The sequence below is a fragment of the Chiloscyllium punctatum genome, chromosome 36, assembly GCF_047496795.1.
Source record: "Chiloscyllium punctatum isolate Juve2018m chromosome 36, sChiPun1.3, whole genome shotgun sequence".
NCBI classification, from domain to species: Eukaryota; Metazoa; Chordata; class Chondrichthyes; order Orectolobiformes; family Hemiscylliidae; genus Chiloscyllium; species Chiloscyllium punctatum.
The window spans coordinates 30,513,309-30,538,732 of NC_092774.1; the positions used below are offsets into that span (position 1 = coordinate 30,513,309).

Consider the following 25,424-nt stretch of genomic DNA (forward strand, 5'->3'; position numbering starts at 1 on the left):
ACTTAACTGAGACTTCCTAAAGTCTGGAAAATCCAGCCCTCTCCCCTTGCCTGTGGAAGCTGTAGCTTCCTTAACTTAATGAGGGGCCGTCTAGGATTCCAGTTGAAAAAACCCAGCCAATGATACAGTTTGCGCAGTGCCATACTCAGCAGCATCACCGGAAGCATTCTCATAGGGTATAAGAGGGAGCAAGACATTCATTTTAATTAGGGCTATTCTACCTAGCCAGGAAATTGGAAGGCCTCCCCAGCGTTGAAGGTCCTGCCTTACCCTTTCCAATAGACGTACAAATTGGCTTTATACAGTTGGCCAAACACTGGGGTGATAAAAATGCCTAAGTGTAAGAAACCCCCCAGAGACCACCGAAAGGGGAAGTGGGATCCGTCCAATAAGTGGGACATATTAGTGAGGCCACCCATCGGCATGGCCTCCGAATTTGAAAACTTAATTTTGTAGCCTGAAAATGAACTAAATGTATTAATAACTTGGATGAAGAGGGGCACGGACATCAGAGGATTATTAAGAAAAAGGAGATCATAATCTGCGTATAGGGTAATTTTATGTTTACCTGCACCAACCCTCGGGGCCGTTATATTAGAGTAAGCCCATATCGCTTCCCGCCAGTGGCTCAATTATTAGCGTGATTAGCAATGGTGAGAGAGGACATCCCTGACGGCAGCCCCTACCCACACTGAAGCTATCCAAACCTAATCCATTGGTGATCACAACTGCTTTGGGATCATTATACAGTGTTGAGAGCCATTTGGCAAATACGTTTCCAACGCTAAACCTTTCCAATGTTTCGAACAGGTATGACCATTCAACCCTGTCGAATGCCTTCTCTGCGTCCAATGAGACTACTATTCCCGGTATTCTTTCCTGATGACAGACTTTATTCACATTCAAGACCCTTCTAATATTATTAGATGATCCACGGCCCTTAATAAATCCAGTCTGGTCCTCTTATGATATATGGCAGTACCCTCTCCAGCCTCAATGCTAATGTTTTAGAGAGAATTTAAAAATCTACAGTTAGCAAGGATATTGGTCTGTATCGTGCACAATCTTCTGGATCCTTTCCTTTTTTGAGAATAAGGGAGATATTCACCTCTTTCAGTAAAGGCAGGAGGCAGCCCTGACTATTTGTGTAGTTATATCTGTCCATAAGTGGGCCAGCTAATACTCCTGTGAACTCTTTGTAAAATTCAACCTGAAAGCCCTCTGGGCCAGGTGCCTTACCGCTCTGAAGTTACCTGATTGCACCAAGTATTTCCTGGGTTGTTAGGGGAGCATTCAGGACCGATACCTATTCCGGGATTAAGTCCGGAAAGGCCAGGCTTTTAAAAAAGGACTGCATCCTCCTGGCTCTATCTTCACAATCCTGTGATCAGAATAAAACTTTCTGAAGATTGTGTTGATCCCTTTATGATGTGAATCAGAGTACCAGCACTTTCCCTGATAGCTGTGATAGTTTGAGGGGCCCTTTTGTTTTCCTTGCAAGAAATGCTAAGCATCTACCAGGTTTATCGCTAAATTCATATAATCTTTGTTTTGCAAATAATATTTCCCTCTTTGCCGTTTGAGTGAAGGCGGTATTCAGAGCTGTCCTAAGGGTCATAATACTTTGTAATTTGGCAATAGAAGGTCTGTCAGCGTATGCTGTTTCAGCTGCTTTTAAGCGAGCCTCAAGTAGACGCTGTTGTTTTCCTTTTAATTTTTTCTGGGTCACTGAGTATGAAATGATCACAACTCTCGCATAAGCTTCAATAGTCTCCCACATCATTGATGGGTTACTAGCTGTACCTGAATTAATTTCCAAGAAAGCTTTAAATTCTTGAGAAAAATATTTTGCAAATTTACTATCCTTCATTAAGAAGGAATCCATACGCCAATGTCAGGGGGATGCCTCATTGTTCCTAGCCTTGATTTCCATGTACACAGCAGCGTGATCAGAAATGATCATATCACCTATTTTACAGGACGATATGGAATTTTAAAAAGTCGAGGGGATAAAAAGCATGTCAATTCTCGTGTGACATTTATGTGGATTAGAGTAAAAAGAGAAATCTCTGCCTTGCGGGTGGAGAAACCTCCACACATCTATTAATTCTAATTCTTGATTCAAATTCGCCAATTGTCTAAATCTGGGGGATACACCTGCAGTACTCTTGGGTATCCTGTCTATTTCCGGCTCCATAATGCAATTAAAGTCTCCCCCTATAATTGTATGACGAGCACAGAGAGCCATCAGTTTGGAGAAGGCTTCCGTTATAAATTTGAAAGGATGCGCCGGGTGACAATACTGGTTTAAAATCCCATATTCCTCTCCATTTATAAGAGCTTTAATTAGTATATATCGTCCAGATTCATCTTTTACCTGATTTAGGATTTTGAAAGGGAGATTCTTCCAAATAAGAATGACTACTCCCCTACATTTTGAGCTGAAGGAAGAAAAGAAGGCCTGATAAAATCCATCCTGTTGTAATTTCAAATCTCCTTTATCCAATAAATGGGTCTCCTGTAGAAGAGCTATATGAACCCTTTCTTTTTTGAGGTTTGATAATATTTTCTTCCTTTTGATTGGGGAATTACTCCCCTTGGCATTCCAGGTGCACTATTTAAGCGAATGACTCACCATCATCATCCAGGCAAGTCCAAGACCCCCTGGGAGGAGAAACACCATCCAAAACGCACCTGGACAGTCCGGTGGCACAGTGGTTAGCACTGTTGCCTCACAGCGCTAGAGACCCAGGTCAATTCCCGCCTCAGGCGACTGACTGTGTGGAGTTTGCACATTCTCCGTGTCTGCGTGGGTTTCCTGCGGGTGCTCCGGTTTCCTCCCACAGTCCAAAGATGTGCAGGTCAGGTGAATTGGCCATGCTAAATTGCCCGTGTTAGGCAAGGGGTAAATGTAGGGGTATGGGTGGGTTGCGCTTCGGTGGGTCAGTGTGGACTTGTTGGGCCGAAGGGCCTGTTTCCACACTGTAATGTAATCTAATCTAAAAGATTAGACCATAGAAAATTCACAAAAATTGAGATTCTTTATTACACTCACACCAATAAAATAAAAAAAACTATTTCTAAATAAAACAACATAACATATTTAAATGGAGATTTTTCCCATTTCCGGGGGAATCACTTCCTTTCCGAAAACCCATCATATCCTCTCCCGACCAGTGCCCCACCCTCGACCAAGGCACCCCATAATAAAGTGAAGAAAATTCAAGTGTACGACCAAGCTAAAGTTAACAATGAGTCCCCTACCCTCCTCCCCCTCCCCACCCACACATCAACACCTAGATATATTTGGTGATGTTAATACCACATATAAACATATAAAACTATAAAATTACAATCTCAGCAGATAATAATTAATTATGGTAATACAAAATAACAGGGGGAAATAACCCCGTTTTAAGAGAAAAAATAAGACAAAACAGAAACCCCTCCTCACCTAAATCTACTAGACCACCCGGCCTATATATATTTACAAAAAAAAAAGGAGAAAATCGCAGAGCGGAGAACAAATAAGCCCCCCCTCCCTACTCCCCGGAGATAATATTAAGCAATAAAGTAATAGAAGAGAAAGAAAAAGGTGAACCAGAGAAGGGGGAGGGCAGAACAACATCATTCACCACACGGGTTAACTCTTACAATTTATCTAAGAGACTCCAAAAATTCTTTGGCCTTCTCCGGTGATCCGAAGTTATACATGGACCCTTCATGGCTAAAACGAAGCGTCGCTGGGTCGCACAGGGAGTACTGAGTGTTTAAATCCCTTAAACGCCCTCCTCTTTTGGACCAGAGCCAGGGAAAAGTCTTCAAACAGCATAATCTTGGATCCTTTGTAAATCATGGCTTGGGGATCTTTCCCAAGATTTCTGGAAGCTTCCAGGAGCATCTGCTTCTCCTAAAAGCACTGCAGCCGGAACAGGACCGGGTGGGGGCGCTGGTCCAAGCCGGTGGGCCCATTCTACCCTGACCTGGCCTGATCCACCCTCCAGATTCAATAACTGTGGAAGCCACTGCTCCAGAAACGTTGTAAGCTGACCTTCCTTTTCCCATTTGGGAAGGCCCAGCAAACGAATATTTTCTCGACCACCTCGATTTTCGAGGTATTTGATGTGATCTTCCAAGGCCCAGACTCACTGTTCGAAAATCCAGACCCGACCCACGGCTGATTCTGCAGCAGCCTGGGAGGTCGCGGCCTTTAGCTCCGCCCCTCCAACTCGATGTTCGATTCTTTCAATATCTTGGTCGTGCTTCTGCAGCGCGACCGAGAGCGACTCCCACCTGCTCTTCAAGCTGAGAAATCACTGCAACAAGGCTCGCCACCATAGTTAAGTCCCCTGGGGCAGCTGCAGACGCCTCTACTGCAGCTGGGGAAGGGTTCCTATGTGGTACAAGCTGCGGGCATTCTTTCCTTTAGTCATTTTAACAGGGCACTACCTGCTCAAGTTTGGTGCAAAATAACTAGTGTATTTAAATAAAAGCTATTAAAATGATTTGGCAGGTGTGGTGGAGGCAGGCAGCCCACTTTGCCTGAGTCTTGGACAGAGCACTACAGACTCAGACTTGCTGGGTCGCCACCATCTCCCCCACCCAGATGCACTTTAAATGAATCTACCATCCCTGCCTCTACTTTTCCTGACAATGCATTCCAGATATCTATCACCCTCTGAGTAAAGTACTTTCTGTGTGCATCTCCAACATGATGTCCCAACTCCTGTACTCAGCATGTGAACAATGAAGGCAAGTGTGCGAAACACCTTCTTCACCCCTGTCTACCAGTGATGTAACTTTCAAGATCAATAAACCTGAACACCTCCGGGTCTCTGTTCTACAACACGACCCAGGGCCCTACCATTACCTGTTCAAGTCTTGCCCGTCTTTATTTTAGCAAAATGTAACCCCTCACTTCTATCCATACCTCTGTCATACATGTGGTCTCTCAGACACACACATACACCACGCCCTCAACACACTCACCCTCTCACAGGCTCATACTCCATCACAATCACAATTTATCAAGCATGCACACATGCAAATACACTCACCAACGCGTAGTCTTATACACAAACTCACATGCACACACACACACTTTCCTGATGAAGGGCTTTTCCCTGAAACGCCGATTTTTCTGCTCCTCGGATGCTGCCTGAGTTGCTGTGCTTTTCCAGAACCACTCTAATCTAGACTATTCCATAGATTCACGACCCTCTGGGAAAAGCAGTTCCTCCTCATCTCTGTCTGAAAGCTACTCCCTCTAACCTTGAGGCCTAGTCTCACCCAGCAGCAGAAATGACCAGATAGGGTAGGGCTTCATCCCCACAGTGCAATGACATTGGGAAGATGTTTCCATTGGTAGCAGAGACTAGGACCAGAGGGCACAACTTTAAGAATAAAGGGAAGACCTTTAGGAACAGAGATAAGCGAAGTCGCCTTTTCTGCCGACAGCGAGGAGCATGGACCATGTGTTGGTGACACCAGCGAGCAGGCGTGCTGTTGTTCACACCATGGAACAGACATTATGTCGTGAAGCTGGTGTTATTGACAGATTTTAAGTGTTCAAATGCCAATAGGAAAAATAAAGGGTAGAGCCACAGTTCTTTTTCCCCATGTGGCTCAACATTTTATAGCTTTTGCATTTTGTCTGGCTGCTCAACTTTTTTAATGTCCTTTCCTCAGTGTCGGGGTGAGGTTCACAACAAGAGGGCATAGGTTTAGGGTGAGAGCAGAAAGATATTAAAGGTACCTAAGGGGCATCTTTTGCATGTAGAGGGTGGTGCATGTATGGAATGAACTGCCAGAGGAAGTAGTGGAGGTCAGTATAATTACAGCATTTAAAACACATCTGAATGGATAGATGAATAGGAAGGGATTAGTGGGATATGAGCAAAGTGCTGGCAAATGGGACTAGATTAATGTAGGGTATCTGGTTGGCATGGAGAGGTTGGACCGAATGGGTCTGTTTCCATGCTGTACATCTCTATGACTCTAAATAATAAAAAGTATATTTTGACAAATAACAAGCTATATCCATGTTAACAAGGTTTAGTGCACCACATACTTTACTAACCATTCTCAACAGGTCCTGCCCCTTCAATGACTGAGAAACATATACATGCTGGGGCATAATCTCCTTCAATAGTATTTACACACTACCCTCAGCAATTGCACAAGTAACAGCAAAGAGCAAACAGCACAAGGATTAAACAAACAGTGAGGGGGTAAACAGCACAAGGATTAAACAAACAGTGAGGGGGTAAACAGCACAAGGATTAAACAAACAGTGAGGGGGTAAACAGCACAAGGATTAAACAAACAGTGAGGGGGTAAACAGCACAAGGATTAAACAAACAGTGAGGGGTAAACAGCACAAGCCCCAGTAAAATCAGATGTAAAGTGAGTGTAAAATGTCACTATGACAGGACAGGCCCCACATTCCTTCCCCTCCGTCCCCCCCCCCAACCTGCCTCACCTTTCACCTCCCGGGCCCAGTACCTTCCAGGTGGCCCCAGAGTTGACACAGGGGCCGCCCCACGACCAGTAGAACTCCACCACCCAGGCGGCCGACGGGTTCCCAAACAGGCCCTTAACCCCATCCGCCTCCAGAATGGTCACCGGCTCCTGCCTGCTGTACAGCCGGGCGGTGTGGCCGTGACACAGCAGCTGCGCCAGGAAGGCGGCGGTGCCCAGTGACGGGTGTCTGCCCCGGGCCGCACGGCGCCATTTTCCTAACGGCCGCCCCTTCCCCGCTCGAGCGACTTCTCCTCCCAACCGCCTTCACCCCCGCGTGACGTCAGCTCAGGGGGGATGGGCGGGGCCGGGGGAGCCTCACCGTCACCAAGTAACAGACACCTCGCGCTACAACTGCTCATTCACAAAAACAAACTCTCCTGTCTCGCTCTGCAGCTGCAGGGGGGACACTGCCACGTTTCGAGGAGCCCTGTCTACATTGGGAAAGCTCACGGCTCAATTTAAACAGATATCCCGACATATAACGGAACGGCGTCATATCTAAAGGGAAAAATCTGCATTTTAAACGGACGTGGACATTTTAATGGGTATTTCTGCAAATAAAGAGGTTTAAATGGACGAGATTACATTTCAAACGGATGTGGGCACATTCAAAGGGATATCTTAATATGTAAAGTCACGCAGTTATATCTAAGTAAATCTACCATTAGTGGGTCCACATGGGGGAGATGTCGTTCAGTTGCCCGAAGTGCTGGAAGGCCTTCAGCAATTCCTCAGCCATGCTGAGGTACCAGTCCGTTCACACCGGGGAGAAGACGTTCTCCTGCCCGAGTGTGGGAAGTGCTTTACCCGCTCCTCCACACTGCTGAAGCACCAGCTGGTCCACACGGGTGGGGGTGGGGGAGGGGGAGGGGGAGGCCATTCTGCTGCCCTGAGTGCGGGAAGGCCTTCAGCAATTCCTCCACCCTGCTGAAGCACCAGTGTGTCCACACTGGGGAGAGACCCTTCAGCTGGCCCGAGTGTGGGAAGAGGTTCATGTTTTCCTGCAACTTGCGGAAGCACCAGCGGGGGCACCAGCGCTCCCAGCAATCAGATCCCACCAGTGACGCTGCCTTCGGTCACCCCCCAGGACTGAATCTGCTGCCAGTTCTGACAGTGGGTGCAGTGGGAGAGTAGTTGGGCTGTTATTGTTTTCTGCTGGAATGCAATTGCCCCCCCCCCCTACACCCCACAAAACCAACCCCATGGTTGCTCAGGGTTAGCACTGCTGCCTCATGGCACCAGGAACTAAGGAATAATTCCACCCTTGGGGGTCTGTGTGCAATTTATGAAGGGTAGGAAAATGGATCTGAGTTGGTTACTCTTCGGAAGATCAGTGCAGATATGTTCGGCTGAAGGGCCTGTTTTTCCACATTGTAGGAGTTCTACGATCCTATGAGCTTTGCTTTCAGGGGACACTGCTGCTCATTGAGCCAGGGATAGCACATTGCCAATGAAATGATCTAGAGAAACCTAAGACCGCAAGACCATCAGAGCAGATGTTAGACCAATGGGCCGGACGAGTATACTCTGCCATTAATTAGAGACAAAAGTAGTGCAGATGAGATTAGCTACAGTGTGGAAACAGGCCATTCATCCCAACAAGTCCACATCGACCCTCCGAAGAGTAACCCATCCAGACCCATTTCCCTCTGACTAATGTACCTAACTCTATGGGCAATTAAGCATGGCCCATCCACATGACCTGCACATCTTTGGTTTATGGAAGAAAACAGGATCATCCAGAGAAAACCCACGCAGACACTGGGAGAATGTGCAAACTCCTCACAGACAACCACCCAAGGCTGGAATCAAACCTGGTTCCCTGGCGCTGTGAGGCTGCAGGTGTAACCACTGAGTCACTACATATTGCAACCCGAGGTAGGCAAGCAGGAGGTTGGGAGCCAGCAAGCCAGGCAGCACCAGGGTGTGGAGTAGTCAGCGTTTTGGGTATTAACCCTTCTTCAGGACTGAAACGTTGACTTCTCTGTGAGAAACGATTTACGGAAATGTTGTTGGGGGTTGGAGGATTTGAGCTACAGGGAGAGGCTGAATAGGCTGGGGCTGTTTTCACTGGAGCATTGGAGGCAGCGGAGTGATCTAATTGAGGTTACAAAATCATGAGGGGCATGTACAGGGTAATAGACAAGGTCTTTTCCCTGGGCTGGGGGAGTCCAGAACTAGAGGGCATAGGTTTAGGGTAAGAGGCGAAATGTATAAAAAGGGACAACTTCTTCATGCAGAGGGTGGTACTTATATGAAATGAGCTGCCACAGGATATGGGTCAGGTGTTGTCAAATGGGACTAGATTAATTTAGGATATCAGGTCAGCATGGACAAGTTGGACCGAAGGGTCTGTTTCCATGCTGTACGTGTAACTGACTACTGGTCCTGATGTAAGTTTAAAATAGAGTCCAAGTAACTTTGAATAGTTCAATCTTGTTGAGCTCACCTCCTCAAAAGTTTCAGATGAATCCCTCTGAGAGATACTGTTTAAACATGCTGAGTTGGACAAAGTATCCCATCAAGTTCAACACAAACCCAGAGTTGAAGAAGTCAGAAGTCAGAACACCAAGGGGACCAAAACTGATCACAATATTCCAGGTACGGCCTCATCAACGTCCTGTATAACTACAACATAACTTGCCAACATCTGTACTCAATTCCCTAACCAATGAATGTCAGTGTGCTGAAACCTCTATTCACTGCCTTGTGTACCGATGTTGTCAGAGATATAGGACCTACATTAAACTGATGGGCAATCCAGCTGCTGAGAGCCCAGAAGCAGAGTAGTGCTGCGTGAGTGTGCTAGGCTTTAGATTTTGACACCACCTCCCCACACTTCTGGAGACCTCAGGTCTGTAGCTTGCCTTCTTATCCTTGACGGTTTTCCACCTGTTTGAAACAGCCTGTCCTGCAATTAACCCCTTTACGCCAAGGCATTCCTTCTACAGGCAGAATTAATTGTCCTTCTGTCACACAGTTATTAAACACCATTATCTCATCTGTCCAAAGGAACAGCTCATTGTTTTGCCTCCTCCTGCCCAGCGATAGTTAATGTATGTTATTTGTTAACTCCCTTGTAGCAGTTTCTCATTGGCCCTTTCGTTTCTTGGTCCAGAAGGAGTTATTGCTGACTCATGGAGTTATCAAAGTTCTGGAGTTTACAGGATCACACCACATTCCTCTCTGCCTCCCCCAGGAATAACGATTGCTCCTGAGATACTCACAGTTCCTGACGTTCCTTGATATCCCCAAATACAATCCATATGTCAGGAAATCACTGGTGCTGCCCTGACATAGATAGTCATTGTTTGAACAGAAGATTATGGGGAGAAAATGCAGAAATCCGAAATGCAAAGAGACTTAGGAGTTCAAGTCCAGGATTTTCTCAAAGTAAACTTGCAGGTTGAATTGCACTTTCCCCTGCAAGTGCCGAATGTGTGACGCCAGCCCATTTACCTATTCCCTCCTCGCTATCCAAGGGGCCAAACTTACCTTCCAGGTGAAGCAGCACTTTACCTGCACTACCCACAATCCAGTCTACTGCATTTGCTGCTCACAATATGGCCTCATCTACATTGGGGAAAACGAACCGTAAACTGGATGACTGCTGCACAGAACATCTACGTTCTGCACGCAAAAAAGACCCTGAGCTTCCAGTTGCCTGCCAATTCCACACCCCACCCTGTTCCCTGTCCAACATCTCTGTCTCAGGTTTGCTGTTGTGTTCCAGCGAAGCTCAGCACCAGCAGAACGAAGAGCACCGAATATTACACTTGTGGACCATACATCCCTCCGGTCCCAATATCGAATTCAACAATTCTAGGGCCTGAACTCCATGGTATCCTCGTCCCTGCCGCACACGCCAAGCCTTGTTATCACACAGTCTGTCTTTCCACACTACTTAACCACGAACAGTGTCCATTAACAGTTATTCACCCCCCACCCCCCAACTCCACGCAGATCGTTATCAACTCCTTTTTCTGTCCAACAGTTCTTCCTTCGCTTTGGGCTCTGTCCTGATCTCTGCCTTCCTCCCACAATATCTCCTGCATATAAACCGACATTTTCCCAATCACCATCTGTTCTGTGGAAGGGTCACCGGCAACTCCTGTTTTTTGTTCCTGATATACAGCATCCGCAGTTCTTTCAGATTTTTATTGAGAGAGAGTTGGAAATTGTTTCGAGAGACAGATGGAGAAGGGGGGGGGAGGGGGAAACAGAACAGACATGAACGTAAAATCATTGTAGTGCGATCACTTCCCTTAAGCATGAATAGAGCGCATGGGCCATCCGTGAGCTTGTGGCGCAACGGTATCGCGTCTGACTCCAGATCAGAAGGTTGCGTGTTCAAATCACGTCAGGCTCACTACAATCAACGTTTAACATTTCAAATGAAGAGAGGAGTACGTCGTATATCAGTTGTATCGAAAGTTCTTTGCGGAAACTTTCGATCACATGTGAATCTTTGCTGTCAGTTTGATTTGTGAACACTGTGTCAGGGAGGTGGTGTGCCCAGTGTTTGGGTAAATGCTCAGCTCCCCGCAATGTGAGAAGTAAAACACAAACTGTTCATTACGGTATTTAAACACACAGCCGCTTCGTTCAGTTTGTGCCAGCGCGGTGTGAATAACATTATACCGATATTTTTACAACATAATCTAGAGATTTCCATCCAGGTTTTAGTCACATCAAACTGCCACGTAATGATGTTATGGCCTCAGTAAACTATAATAACGGGATGATTTTCTACATCCGACTGCAATATAAACACAGATCATTGTTTCCAGTTTTGGTGGAACAAAAGACATCATATTGATGGAAAATTACAGTTAGTGCAAACACAGCTAGTCATCGATAAATATTAATCCTGTTCACTTCAATGGCCAAATTTCAATTCAGGAACCAAGTGCACTCGGCTGCTTGTAACATAGACAACAGGACAAAATGGCTCATAGGAGGAGAAATGGGACATTGAGGAGAAGTGAAATGTTTGCTTTAGTCACCTCCACAATTGTTCGAAAAACAGGTTGAAAGGATTCTTAAAAGGTGTCTGAAGGAGTGGTGAGGCATAACACTTCAGACAGCGCCAAGTGGAAGACCACTTTCTAGTGGAAGAAAAAGACACTCCTTATTTCTGAAAGAACTGGGAAACAGAAGAGGGGATGAAATCTGACTTGGGAGCTATTTCCTATTTGTTGAGGATGTTGCTTCATCACAGTCTTGGTTTAGAGCATAAGTTCTTCATCAGGAATAAAGGGTGGCCCAAGGCGGCTGAGAGATAAACGGGAAGGAAGTGGGGCTGGAGGGAAGGCAGCTGGGAGTGCAATAGGTAGATGGAGGTAGGGATTGATGGTGGTAGGTCAGAGATGAGGGTGGAGCAAATACGTGAGAAGCAAGGTGGACAGGTATGACAGGTCAAGAGGTTGGTGTCGAATTGGAAGGTTGGATCTGGGACAAGGTGGGGGAGAGGAAATAAGGAAACTGATGAAATCTGCATTGATACCATGTGATTGGAGGGTCCAAAAGCAGAAGTTGAGGTGTTTTTCCTACAAGTGTCGGGTTGCAAGACTTTGGCAGTGGAGGAGGCCCAGGACTTGCATGTCCTTGGTGGAATGGGAGGGGGAGTTAAAGTGTTCAGCCACAGGGCGGTGTGTTGTTTAGATTTAGAGTCCAAGAGTTGTTCCCTGAAATATTCGGTTAGTTGGTGTCCAGTTTCCTCAATGTGGATGAGACCATATTGCGAGCAATGGACATAATCTTATAAATAGATTGCATAAGTCTTCGCATGCCAGAATTATTTTCTTTAACTAAATTAAAGAATTTTATTTTTCAATTGGATGACTGCATGAAACGGTTTGTTGGTCAGATTTGAATCATCACACTCAAATGAGACGATGCCATGAATATCAGTGAACTGCTCTTTTTGGTAAAAACCACAAGTTCTTGATTTATTTTCACAACGTACTGGTATTCACACCTGCACATTCAATGTCAAACTCTGACATCAGAAATTAAATTACAGCATTAATTTTGACTTACAATATTCGAACAAACAAATTAATAGCACACGGTGAATAAATACCAAGTCTGATTAATATGAAATTAAATTTGACCAAAAAAATATAAAATCAAGATGGGAGATAAGAAATGGGATAAGGGCAGAAGGCAAGAAATGCAGCATCATAGAAAGTGCTCCTCCAGAGAGTGCATTTTACCAACCACCACTGCTAAATATAAACACTCTGATATGATCCTCCGGTTTTAATGTAAACCATAGCCCCCTACAGTAGGTACCATTTAAATGAGTTGAAAATTCAAGCCTTGAGCAAATCCAGCCTCCAGCCTTAAACCCCGCCCTCCCCCCACGCTTATTGGAGCTTGGATCTTCCTCCAGCTCCGGGGGGTTGTTGAACACCTGGGCTCCAGCGGGCACGCCTCCACTGAAGAAGCTTTGGGAAGCAGTTGCAAAGGCAAGATACAGAACAGAGAACCTTTGTGTATGAAAGCAGCTTACAGAGACATTGAGCAATAGCATCACATGGTATGTACCCATCGACCTCTGGGTTATCTTCCCAGCACACTCTCGCAGCACTACTCTACTTCTGTGCTCCCAGCAGCTGGATCGTTTAAAGTAGGTCCTATATCTCTGATTACATCGGTACACAAGGCAGTGAAGAAAGGTTTCAGCACACTGGCCTTCATCAGTTCGGGAATTGAGTATAGATGTTGGCAAGTTATGTTGTAGTTGTACAGGACGTTGATGAGGCTGCACCTGGAATATTGTGATCAGTTTTGATCCCCTTGGTGTTCTGACTTCTGACTTCTTCAACTCTGGGTTTGTGTTGAACTTGATGGGATACTTTGTCCAACTCAGCATGTTTAAACAGTATCTCTCAGAGAGATTCATCTGAAACTTTTCAGGAGGTGAGCTCAACAAGATTGAACTATTCAAAGTTACTTGGACACTATTTTGAACTTACATCAGGACCAGTAGTCAGAGACACATACAGCATGGAAACAGCCCCTTCGGTCCAACTTGTCCATGCTGGCCTGATATCCCAAATTAATCTACTCCCATTTGACAGCACCTGACCCATATAATCTGGCAGCTCTTTTCATATATGTACCACCCTCTGAATGAAGAAGTTGTCCCTCTAATATGTTTCGCCTCTTACCCTAAACTTATGCACTCTAGTTCTGGACTTCCCCCACCCCAAGGAAAGGACATTGTCTATTACACTGTCCATGCCCCTCATGATTGTATAACCGCTATTAGGTCACTTCTCTGCCTCTGATGCTCTAGTGAAAACAGCCCCACGCTATTCAGCCTCTCCCTGTAGCTCAAACCCTCCAACCCCCTGCAACATTCCTGTAAATCGTTTATCATGAAGAAGTCAACGTTTCAGTCCTGAAGAAGGGTTAATACCCAAAACGCTGACTACTCCACATCCTGGTGCTGCCTGGCTTGCTGTATTCTCCCAAACTCCTACTTGCCAACTTTGGGTTGCAATATGTAGTGCCTCAGTGTTTAACACTGCAGCCTCACAGCGCCAGGGACCCAGGTTTGATTCCAACCTTGGGTGGCTGTGTGTGAGGAATTTGCACTTTCTCCCAGTGTCTGCGTGGGTTTTCTCTGGGTGATCTGTTTTCTTCCAGAAACCAATGATGTGCAGGTCATGTGGATGGGTCATGCTTAATTGCCCATAGAGTTAGGTACATTAGTCAGAGGGAAATGGGTCAGGCTGGGTTACTCTTCGGGGGGTCGGTGTGGGCTTGTTGGGACGAATGGCCTGTTTCCGCAGTGTAGCTCATCTCATCCAATACTTTTGTTACTAAAGGATCGCAGACTAGGCCGAATGGCCTAACTTCTGCTCCGATGGTCTTGTGGTCTTAGGTTTCTCTGGATCATTTCATTGGCAATGTGCAATCCCTGGCTCAATGAGCAGCAGTGTCCACTGAAAGCAAAGCTCATAGGATCGTAGAACTCCTACAATGTGGAAAAACAGGTCCTTCAGCCGAACACATCTGCACTGATCTTCCGAAGACTAACCCACTCAGATCCATTTTCCTACCCTCCATAACTTGCACACAGAGCCCCAAGGGTGGAACTATTCCTGGGTTCCTGGTCCATGAGGCAGCAGTGCTAACCCTAAGCCCACATGGAGTTGTGATTGTGGTGTGTGGGGGAGGCAATTGCAGTCCAGCAGAAAAGAAAAACAACCCACCTACTCTCCCACTGCAAACACTATCAGAACTGGCAGCAGATTCAGTCCTGGGAGGTGACCGAATGCAGCGTCACCGGTGGGATCTGATTGCTGGGAGCACTGGTGCCTCCGCTGGTGCTTCCGCAAGTTGTACGAAAACATGAACCTCTTCCCACACTCGGTCCAGCTGGAGGGCATCTCCCCGGTGTGGGCACATTGGTGCTTCAGTAGGGCGGAGGAATTGCTGAAGGCCTTCCCGCAATTAGGGCAGCAGAATGGCCTCCGCCATTCCGCCACTAATCCCCCCTCCCCCCCCCACACCCCCGTGTTGTCCAGCTGGTGATTCAGCAGTGTGGAGGAGCAGGTAAAGACCTTCCCACTTTCAGGGCAGGAGAACGGCTTCTCCCCGGTGTGGATGGACTGGTGCCTCAGCAGGGCAGAGGAATTGCTGAAGCCTTCCTGCACATAGGGCAACCGAATGAGCTCTCCCCAATGCGGGCACACCAATGGGCCAGTATGTCGGAGGAAAGAGAAATGCCCCTCCTGTACTCGGGGCAGAAGAACGGCCTCTCAGTGTGGACCCCCTGGTGTTTCAGCAGGTGGGAAGAACTGCTGAAGGCCATCTCGCACTTGGGGCCGGAGAACAGCCTTCCACGGTGTGGACCAACTGGTGCGTCAGCAGGGCAGAGGAATCACTGAAGGCCTTCCCACACTCAGGACAGCAGAAGGGCCTCTTCCCCTCTGTGGGCCCATTGGTGCTTCAGAACCCTTTCAAATTTCACAATATCCTTCTGATAGGAGGGAGACCAGAATTGCACACAATATTCTAAAAGTGGTCTAACCAATGTCCTGTACAGCCACAACATAACTTCCCAACTCCAATACTCAGTCAGAGGATTGGGAAAGCTTTCAAAACCCACAAAAAACAAACAGGGAAGAATGGAGGGACAAATCGAATTTTTGAGAATGAGCTTGGAAGCATCAATGAGAAATCGGCGGAATGGGTTTATTGGGGACGCGTTCTCCTTAAATACACGATATACTTATTTCTCTTGTGCACTTCGTAGTTTCTCTGTGCTGCAGTGTGCAGTGGCTCGTTGAAATAATGTCCTGATGCAGCTTCTTTTGTGGGTGTTGGGATGATTGCTTCTGTGGTTAAGTATTTGGTTTGTGTGTGTTGTTTTTCTGTAGATGCTAGTTTGAAGTTCCCCATTGACTGTTCGCTCTACTGAGACATCTAAGAATGCAGTTTATTGTTGTTCCCCTCTTTTTCAAACGAGGAGCCCCCCTCAGGCAATAGTCTCACTACTTGGAACACCAATATACAGACTTGTCAAAGGCCTCCACTGAGGACTAAAACAACAAGTCGAAGATTCATGCCACTCCATTTACTCCGTCCAAGAATTCCTGAACACCAAAGACACTAAGATCGAAGAGGATGGAATAATGTTGTCCTTTGACATAACAGCCCTGTTCACATCCATTAACATCAACGTGACCAAAGAAAACTGAAGACACTACTCGAAGAACTAACGACAAAAACAGAACCAACTTCAGCAGCAACGATAACACTGTCAACCTCGTGGAACTGTGCCTTACCACCCACTTTATATTCATTAACAAGCCCTACAAACAAATCAACGAAATACCCATGAAACACTTCTGTCATCAAAAAAATGAAACAAATTAGAGGAAACCTACAACACCATCAACAATCTCCTTCCTGGCATAAAATTCACAAAAGAGGAGAACAACAACAAAGTGCCATTTCTAGATGTCACAGTAGAGCGAACAGTCAATGGTAAATTCTAAACAGCCTCGACAGGAAAACACCACACGCGAACCAAGTCCTTCGCTACAGAAGTGATCATCCCGACACATTCAAACAAATCTGAACGAGGACACTATTTCAGCGAACCACGACACACTGTAGCAGGCAGGGACGACGAAGACCAATAAGCAACTGTACAGCGCATTCAAGGAGAATGGGTAGCCAAAAAACACACGGAAAATTGCTTCCCTGACCGGGAATTGAACCAGGGCCGCAGTGGTGAAAGCGCCGAATCCTAACCACTAGACCACCAGGGAGAAATGCAAAAAGTCTGACAGCTCTACTGAAAATTGCTTCCTGCCCGGAAACCGAACCCGGGTCACGGTAGTTCGAAGGCTTCCACCAAAGTCATTTCTTGTACACACTGCTCCCAATGCGGTCTCCTCTACATTGGGGAGACTGGAGCCCCGTCGCAGTGTCAAGTCACAGCGTTTGAGAGAACATCTCCAGGACACCCGCAATAATCAACCCCATCGCCCTGTGGCCCAATATTTCAACCTCCCCTCCCACTCTGCCTGGGACATGCAGGACCTGGGCCTCCTCCATAGCCGCTCCTTCCCCACCCGATGCCTGGAGGAAGAACGCCCCAACTTCTGCCTCGGATACATTCAACCCCAGGACATCAATGTGGACTGCACCAGTTTCCTCATTTCCCCTCCCCCCCACCTTACCTGAGTTCCAACCTTCCAGCTCAGCGCTGTCCTCAGGACCTGTCAATCTCCCTTCCCACTTATCCGCTCCACCCTCCTCTCTGACGTGTCACCTGTGTCCCCACCCCGTTCACCTATTGTACTCTTTGCTACCTTCGGCCCAGCACCCCCCAATTTATCTCTCCACCCCTGGAAGCGTCCTGCCTCTATTCCTGATGAAGGGCTTTTGCCCGAAACGTCGATTTTCCTGTTCCTCGGAAGCTGTCTGACCTGCTGTGCTTTTCCAGCACCACTCTGATCGAAACTCTGGTTTCCAGCCTCTGCAGTCCTCACTTTTGCCTACCCAATAAACCCAGTGTGCCGATTTCACATCAACAAACTGACACAAGCAGACACAACGTCTGCAGAATTCTAGCCACATTACACTAACGACATCTGGGAAATGATGTCCAGACAAATCAACCCTCTCAGCATCATGGTCGCCCACAAACTTACCAAAGCACTTAAACAGCGGCTAATGAACCTGAAATACCCGATACAAGCAACCAGCAAACGAATGTTCTTTACAAAATACCATACAAGGAAATATATACATGACATCTGCCTCACAGTTCTCTGTGGCAAGAAATGCTGGGATGAGATAAGGACGATTTATTTTAGCCAAAACGAATGGCACTGACTGGACAGCCATTTAAAATCAATGCTGTCAGCCCAGGATGGAAGAACCGAAAGGATGAACATTTTTCTTATTTCCTGAAGATTTACAAAGCTGAGACTGGGTTTTGGTGTTTGTTCCCTTTCCACTCCCAGGAGCCGCAGTGGTTGGGGCGGTGAGTTGGGGAAAGTGAAATGTGCCCGTGAGCAGCGTGTGGGGCTATTTCAGCTTCCCCTCCTCTGACAGCGCTGTGACTTGACTCTGATGTTCTCAGGGACACTTACTGACGCGAGAGAGTGAAAAGATTCTCGTTCCTGCAGATCAGGAATTCAAACCGTATGCCGGCTTCAGGACAATGAGAAAGATTAATTGGGGTGTGTGAAGAAGCTGTGAGCTGCATTTCAAACAGGTAGGTGGAGTCAGATGCATCATCCATTGTCCCCGGCCCTGTGCGGATCAAACGCCACCATGCTGCAGAGTTCTGACGTTAACACGGACATGCGCAGCAATGGGAACATTCACAAGGTGAACAACCAAAGATAATCACCGTCACTGATTCCCTTCCACAGGCCCAACTTTGTGAAGCAGTATCTTTCACTGGCAAAGGAAACACCCTTGTCCTCAGGTGCCTGCTTCATTTCGATCACGATTTCAAGCCCCTCACTGCTCTAGTCTCATTTCCAAACACTTTGCTCATAGCCTCAAAAGAAGCTCTGCGGGTATCGGCTTGTTCCACCCGAACAGGCAGTGGGTTGCAGATTCACACCAGTCCCAATTTGAGTGAAATATTTTTCCCCCTCCACTGATTTGAATCTTAAAGAAGAAGCCGGGGAGCAAGCTCCCTTTCTTTTCGACGACATTTCTCATTTTGTACTCGGAAGGGTTCACACCTGCGTGGGGAAACCGCAATGGATTTCAAGTCCATCGCATTAACCACTCGGCCCACGAATACAGAACCACACTGACAGCTTGACTTCCCAGGTCTGTCTGCCTGTGGAGCTGAGAAAGAGTGAATCATCGCAGAGTTTGTTTGAATCCAATCACTTCACAGTGATTCGAAAGGGTTAAATATCTTCACATGGTTTTGCAGATATTTAGGTGTTTCACCCCAAAAGATGAAATGAACTTTCATTTAGAAATTGCAGCAGGAACTCAGCAGGTCAGGCAACATCTGTGGAAAGAGAATCAGAGGCAACATTCCAGAATTCTGTTTTCTCCGACAGGTCCTGTCAAAGCTGCCCAGTTTCTCTTTTGGTCTCGACTTCTCAGCACACGCAGTCCCTGACGTTAGACATTAATTCAATTCAGAAACCCCTTTGTGGAGACGATTTCCGTTTGGGGAACATTTTCCTGACCCCATGAAAAGCGCACAGCTTCGAAGCCAAGGAAAAGCAGCGAACACACCGCCCCTGGGTGGGCTCAAACCACCAACCTTTCGCTTAACAGCCGAACGCGCTGACCAATTGCGCCACAGAGACAGGCGCTGCTGTGGCCTGCGCCATCGCGTAGTGATTTTATAATTCAGCCCCCCGCCGAGAATTACAATTGTCGTCTATCAGTTTTACTTTTCCATAATCAAGCCTGGGAGATGTGTTGTGGAGATACCGGGGACATTCTGCAGACACATCCATGTCACGAGGAACTAGCTTTCTTACTCCGGGGCCGGTGCCCTTCCAGCCTTTCAGTGGTTTGCCTGTTCCCGAGTTCTCTCCTTGGCTCGCAGGGGAGAAGGGGTTTGAATTCCTGATGTGCAGTAACAACAATTCTCTCAATGTCTCAGATCAGTTCATGTGCCGAGAACATCAGAGTCAACCTCCCGGCCTCTTCAACAAGGGGACTGTGTCTGGACTGTCTCTGCTCAATCGGACCGGTCATCTTTCATTCTCCTCTAAATCCGCTTCCCAAAGTGTTTCTAAAGGTTCACAAAGCTGGAGACTGGGATTTCTGTTTTGCTTCATGAACATTTGAACATTTTTCCATTTCCTAACTGACAATATTTTGCCAAAATCTCTTCCAATTGTACGCCTTGCCTCATGTCCAGGGATGAGGAATTTCCATTTTGGGGAGACATTCCCAAGGTGGAGAATGTTTGCTTTGGAGCAAAGAAGGATAACTGGAGGTTTCCTGGGGCTGTTGGTCATGATGGGAGAAGACGCGGTGGGAATGGGCAGATTAATGATCAGAAGAACCAATTGCCACTGACCAGAGTCAGTTACCAGAGGACAGGGATTGAAGTTCTTGAATGAAAAGCAGCACTTGTGCCTCATAAACACAGAGAATACTGCAGAAAGCCAACGGGTCGAGCAGTATCTGTGGAAAGGTAAACAGAGCTGACGTTGTGAGTCTGATACGTTGTTTGTTCAGAACCCGAGTTTCCTGCATGGCAATCAATTCCCAGACATGAGAAAACGGGTCTTTATTGAGACGGGTTTTGTGAAGTTTGAGCGATAATGCAACCAACAGGAAGTTATTAAAAATCGCCAGCGAAGAAAGCATAGCCAGCAGGTTAACACCCTGGGCGGGGAGCCCCAAATGATCTCTACACCAACACCTTAACTCTTCGGCCACAACTACATACCCAAAGTAGAGGTCTAAACTTTCTCATGGAATAGTTCTAACAGGAAAGGTGAGTATTGGGCTTGTCCTGTCCGCGCCATAGTCCCAACGTTTCCTGTTCCCCTGGATTTGATCAGGACAGAGGAGGCTGATGGGAGATCGAATTGAACTAAACACATTGATGAGAGATAGAGCGGGGGGGAAGGATCCATTCCGATGCGTAGAGAGATTAATAATCAGGACCGAAAATAAGGAGCCACTCCAAGAAATTTGGGGTTCATTCAGCAAAGCTAATGTAGAACTGTTCACAGAATATTGTGATGAAAGTCTCTCGAGTTATTTTGATGAGAAGTGTTGATGATGCTAATACAATCGATAGGATGAACGTAGATTGGTCAATGTATTTGGTGACAGTTCTGTTCTAGCCCTGTGAGCGAAACCTGGATCTGAAGGAGTAGAAGGGACATTAACAACATCGATCTGAAATTGGACACGTGACAAGAAACAGAGCCATCATTAACAGTTGGCTTTTGAACTGGAGAAGGTTTCTCGTGAAATTAGCTTGAGGCTTGAGGTATGCAAGCTCAAGATAATTTAGTGAAACACGGAAACGCTATCCTCATTAGCAGACAGTGAAAGGATTACAAGACACAAATTAAACATTTTCGACAAGTGATACAGGGGACTGGGAAGATAAGTATTAGAAACTGGCAACAACAAAGTTCTGCAGCACAACACTGACATTCAAAGACCGAAAACATCCAGGTCCTGATTAATCAGATGGCATTGTGGTGCTTTTCTGCAAAACATCTACTTGCAATGTCCTACAAAAGAGTGACAAAACCCATCGCTGTCAGCCTAGGATAGAAAATCCGAAGGGATGAACGTTTGCTGATTTTCTGAAGATTCACAGAGCTTAGACGGGGTTTTGGTGATTGTTTCTTTTCCACTCCCAGGAGCCGCAGTGGTTGAGGCGTTGAGTTGGGGAGAATAAGATGTGCCCGTAAACAGCGTGTGGGGCTATTTCAGCTTCCCCTCATCTGACTGCGCTGTGAGTTGACTCAGATGTTCTCAGGGACATTTACTGACGCGAGACAGTGTAAGGATTCTCATTCCCGCAGATCGGGAATTCAAACCGTACGCCGGCTTCAGGACAATGAGAAAGATTAATTGGGGTGTGTGAAGAAGCTGTGAGCTGCATTTCAAACAGGTAGGTGGAGTTTGGTGCGCCAGTCCCTGTGCGCATCCAACGCCACCATGCTGCAGAGTTCTGACGCCAACACGGACATGCGCAGCAATGGGAACATTCACAAGGTGAACAACCAAATATAATCACCGTCACTGATTCCCTTCCACAGGCCCAACTTTGTGAAGCAGTATCTTTCACTGGCAAAGGAAACGCCTTTGTCCACAGGTACCTGCTTCATTTCGATCACGATTTCAAGCCCCTCACTCTTCTAGTCTCATTTCCAAACACTTTGCTCATAGCCTCCAAAGAAGCTCTGAGGGTATCTGCTTGTTCCACCCGAACAGGCAGTGGGTTGCAGATTCCCACCAGTCCCAATTTGAGTGAAATGTTTTTCCCCCTCCACTGATTTGAATCTTAAAGAAGAAGCGGGGGAGCAAACTCCCTTTCTTTTCGACGACACTTCTCATTTTGTACTCGGCAGGGTTCACACCTGCGTGGGGAAGCCGCAATGGATTTCAAGTCCATCGCATCAACCACTCGGCCCACGATTCAGTACCACACTGACAGTTTGACTTCCCAGGTCTGTCTGCCTGTGGAGCTGAGAAAGAGTGAATCATCGCAGAGTTTGTTTGACTCCAATCACTTCGCAGTGATTCGAAAGGGTTAATTATCTGCACATGGTGTTTGCAGATATTTCGGTGTTTCTCCCGAAAAGATGAAATGAACTTTCAGTGAGAAATTGCAGGAGGAACTCAGCAGGGCAGGCAACATCTGTGGAAAGAGAATCAGAGGCAACATGTCAGAATTTTGTTTGCTCCGACAGGTACTGTCAAACCTGTTGATTTTCTGTTTGGGTCTCGTCTTCTCAGCATACGCAGTCCCTTAGGTAAGACATGGAGTCAACTCGCAACCCCCCTGTGTGGAGAAGATCTCCGTTTGGGGAACATTCTCCTGACCCCATTAAAAGCGCACAGCTTCGAAGCCAAAGGAGAGCAGCGAACACACCGCCCCTGGGTGGGTTCGAACCACCAACCTTTCGGTTAACAGCCAAACGCGCTGACCAATTGCGCCACAGAGACAGGCGCAGGTGGGGGCGGCACCATCGCTTAGTGATTTTATAATTCAGCCTCCCCGCCAAGAATTACAATTGTCGTCTATCAGTTTAACTTTTCCATAATCAAGCCTGGGAGATGCATTCTGGAGATACCGGGGGCTGTCTGCAGACACATCCATGTCACGAGGAACTAGCTTTCTTACTCCGGGGCCGTCGCCCTTCGAGCCTTCCAGTGTTTTGCCTGTTCCCGAGTACTCTCATTGGCTCGGAGGCGAGAAGGGGTTTGGATTCCTGATGTACACGAACGACAATTCTTTCAATGTCTCAGATCAGTTCGTGTGCCGAGAACATCAGAATCAACCTCCCGGCCTCTTCAACAAGGGGACGGTGTCTGGACTATCGGACAGGTCGTCTTTCATTCTCCTCCAAATCCGCTTCCCAAAGTGTTTCTAAAGGTTCACAAAGCTGGAGACTGGGATTTCTGTTTTGCTTCATGAACATTTGAACATTTTTCCATTTCCTAACTGACAATATTTTGCCAAAATCTCTTCCCAATTGTACGCCTTGTCTCATGTCCAGGGATGAGGAATTTCCATTTTGGGGAGACATTCCCAATGTTGAGAATGTTCGCTTTGGAGCAAACAAGGATAACTGGAGATTTCCTGGGGCTGTTGGTAATGATGGTAGAAGAAGCGGTGGGAATGGGCAGATTAATGATCAGAAGAACCAATTGCCACTGACCAGAGTCAGTTACCAGAGGACAGGGATTGAAGTTCTTGAATGAAAAGCAGCACTTGTGCCTAATAAACACAGAGAATACTGCAGAAAGCCAACAGGTCGAGCAGCATCTGTGGAAAGGTAAACAGAGCTGACGTTGTGAGTCTGATACGTTGTTTGTTCAGAACCCGAGTTTCCTGCATGGCAATCAATTCCCAGACATGAGAAAACGGGTCTTTATTGAGACGGGTTTTGTGAAGATTGAGCGATAATGCAACCAACAGGAAGTTATTTAAAATCGCCAGCGAAGAAAGCATAGTCAGCAGGTTACCACCCTGGGCGGGGAGACCCAAATGATCTCTACGCCAACACCTTAAGTGTTCGGCCACAACTACACGCCCAAAGTTGAGGTCTAAACTTTCTCATGGAATAGTTCTAACAGGAAAGGTGAGTATTGGGCTTGTCCTGTCCGCGCCATAGCCCCAACGTTTCCTGTTCCCCTGGATTTGATCAGGACAGAGGAGGCTGATGGGAGATCGAATTGAACTACACACATTGATGAGAGATAGAGCGGCTGGGAAGGATCCATTCCCATGCGTAGAGAGATTAATAATCAGGGCCGAAAATAAGGAGCCACTTCAAGAAATTTGGGGTTCATTCAGCAAAGCTAATGTAGAACTGTTCACAGAAAATTGTGATGAAAGTCTCTCGAGTTATTTTGATGAGAAGTGTTGATGATGCTAATACAATCGATAGGATGAACGTAGATTGGTCAATGTATTTGGTAACAGTTCTGTTCTAGCCCTGTGAGCGAAACCTGGATCCGAAGGAGTATAAGGGACATTAACAACATCGATCTGAAATTGGACACGTGACAAGGAACAGAGCCATCATTAACAGTTGGCTTTTGAACTGGAGAGGGTTTCTCGTGAAATTAGCTTGAGGCTTGAGGTATGCAAGGTCAAGATAATTTAGGTAAAACATGGAAACACTATCCTCATTAGCAGACAGTGAAAGGATTACAAGACACAAATTAAACATTTTCGACAAGTGATACAGGGGACTGGGAAGATAAGTATTAGAAACTGGCAACAACAAAGTTCTGCAGCACAACACTGACATTCAAAGACCGAAAACATCCAGGTCCTGATTAATCAGATGGCATTGTGGTGCTATTCTGCAAAACATCTACTTGCAATGTCCTACAAAAGAGTGACAAAACCCATCGCTGTCAGCCTAGGATAGAAAATCCGAAGGGATGATCGTTTGCTGATTTTCTGAAGATTCACAGAGCTTAGAAGGGGTTTTGGTGATTGTTTCTTTTCCACTCCCAGGAGCCGCAGTGGTTGAGGCGTTGAGTTGGGGAGAATAAGATGTGCCCGTAAACAGCGTGTGGGGCGATTTCAGCTTCCCCTCATCTGACAGCGCTGTGAGTTGACTCAGATGTTCTCAGGGACATTTACTGACGCGAGACAGTGTAAGGATTCTCATTCCCGCAGATCGGGAATTCAAACCGTATGCCGGCTTCAGGACAATGAGAAAGATTAATTGGGGTGTGTGAAGAAGCTGTGAGCTGCATTTCAAACAGGTAGGTGGAGTTTGGTGCGCCAGTCCCTGTGCGCATCCAACGCCACCATGCTGCAGAGTTCTGACGTTAACACGGACATGCGCAGCAATGGGAACATTCACAAGGTGAACAACCAAATATAATCACCGTCACTGATTCCCTTCCACAGGCCCAACTTTGTGAAGCAGTATCTTTCACTGGCAAAGGAAACGCCTTTGTCCACAGGTACCTGCTTCATTTCGATCACGATTTCAAGCCCCTCACTCTTCTAGTCTCATTTCCAAACACTTTGCTCATAGCCTCCAAAGAAGCTCTGAGGGTATCTGCTTGTTCCACCCGAACAGGCAGTGGGTTGCAGATTCCCACCAGTCCCAATTTGAGTGAAATGTTTTTCCCCCTCCACTGATTTGAATCTTAAAGAAGAAGCGGGGGAGCAAACTCCCTTTCTTTTCGACGACACTTCTCATTTTGTACTC

The 25,424-nt window shown here is 46.7% G+C and overlaps 1 protein-coding gene and 2 non-coding genes across 3 annotated transcripts in view; 1 reads left to right on the plus strand and 2 right to left on the minus strand.

Annotated features, from left to right (window-relative positions):
* Positions 1–6,839, minus strand: part of LOC140460054 (uncharacterized) — a 137,724-nt gene extending 130,885 nt beyond the window's left edge. Inside the window, exon 1 of the mRNA XM_072554460.1 lies at positions 6,482–6,839. The gene's annotated coding sequence lies outside the window, so the exon portion shown is untranslated. The remainder of the gene's footprint in view (positions 1–6,481) is intronic.
* Positions 6,840–10,819: 3,980 nt separating this feature from the next.
* Positions 10,820–10,891, plus strand: trnaw-cca (transfer RNA tryptophan (anticodon CCA)). Its single transcript has one exon. It is a non-coding gene; the product is annotated as a tRNA-Trp (tRNA).
* An 11,724-nt stretch (positions 10,892–22,615) lies between these two features.
* On the minus strand, positions 22,616–22,689 carry trnan-guu (transfer RNA asparagine (anticodon GUU)). The gene has a single exon. It is a non-coding gene; the product is annotated as a tRNA-Asn (tRNA).
* Between the last annotated feature and the right edge of the window lie 2,735 nt (positions 22,690–25,424).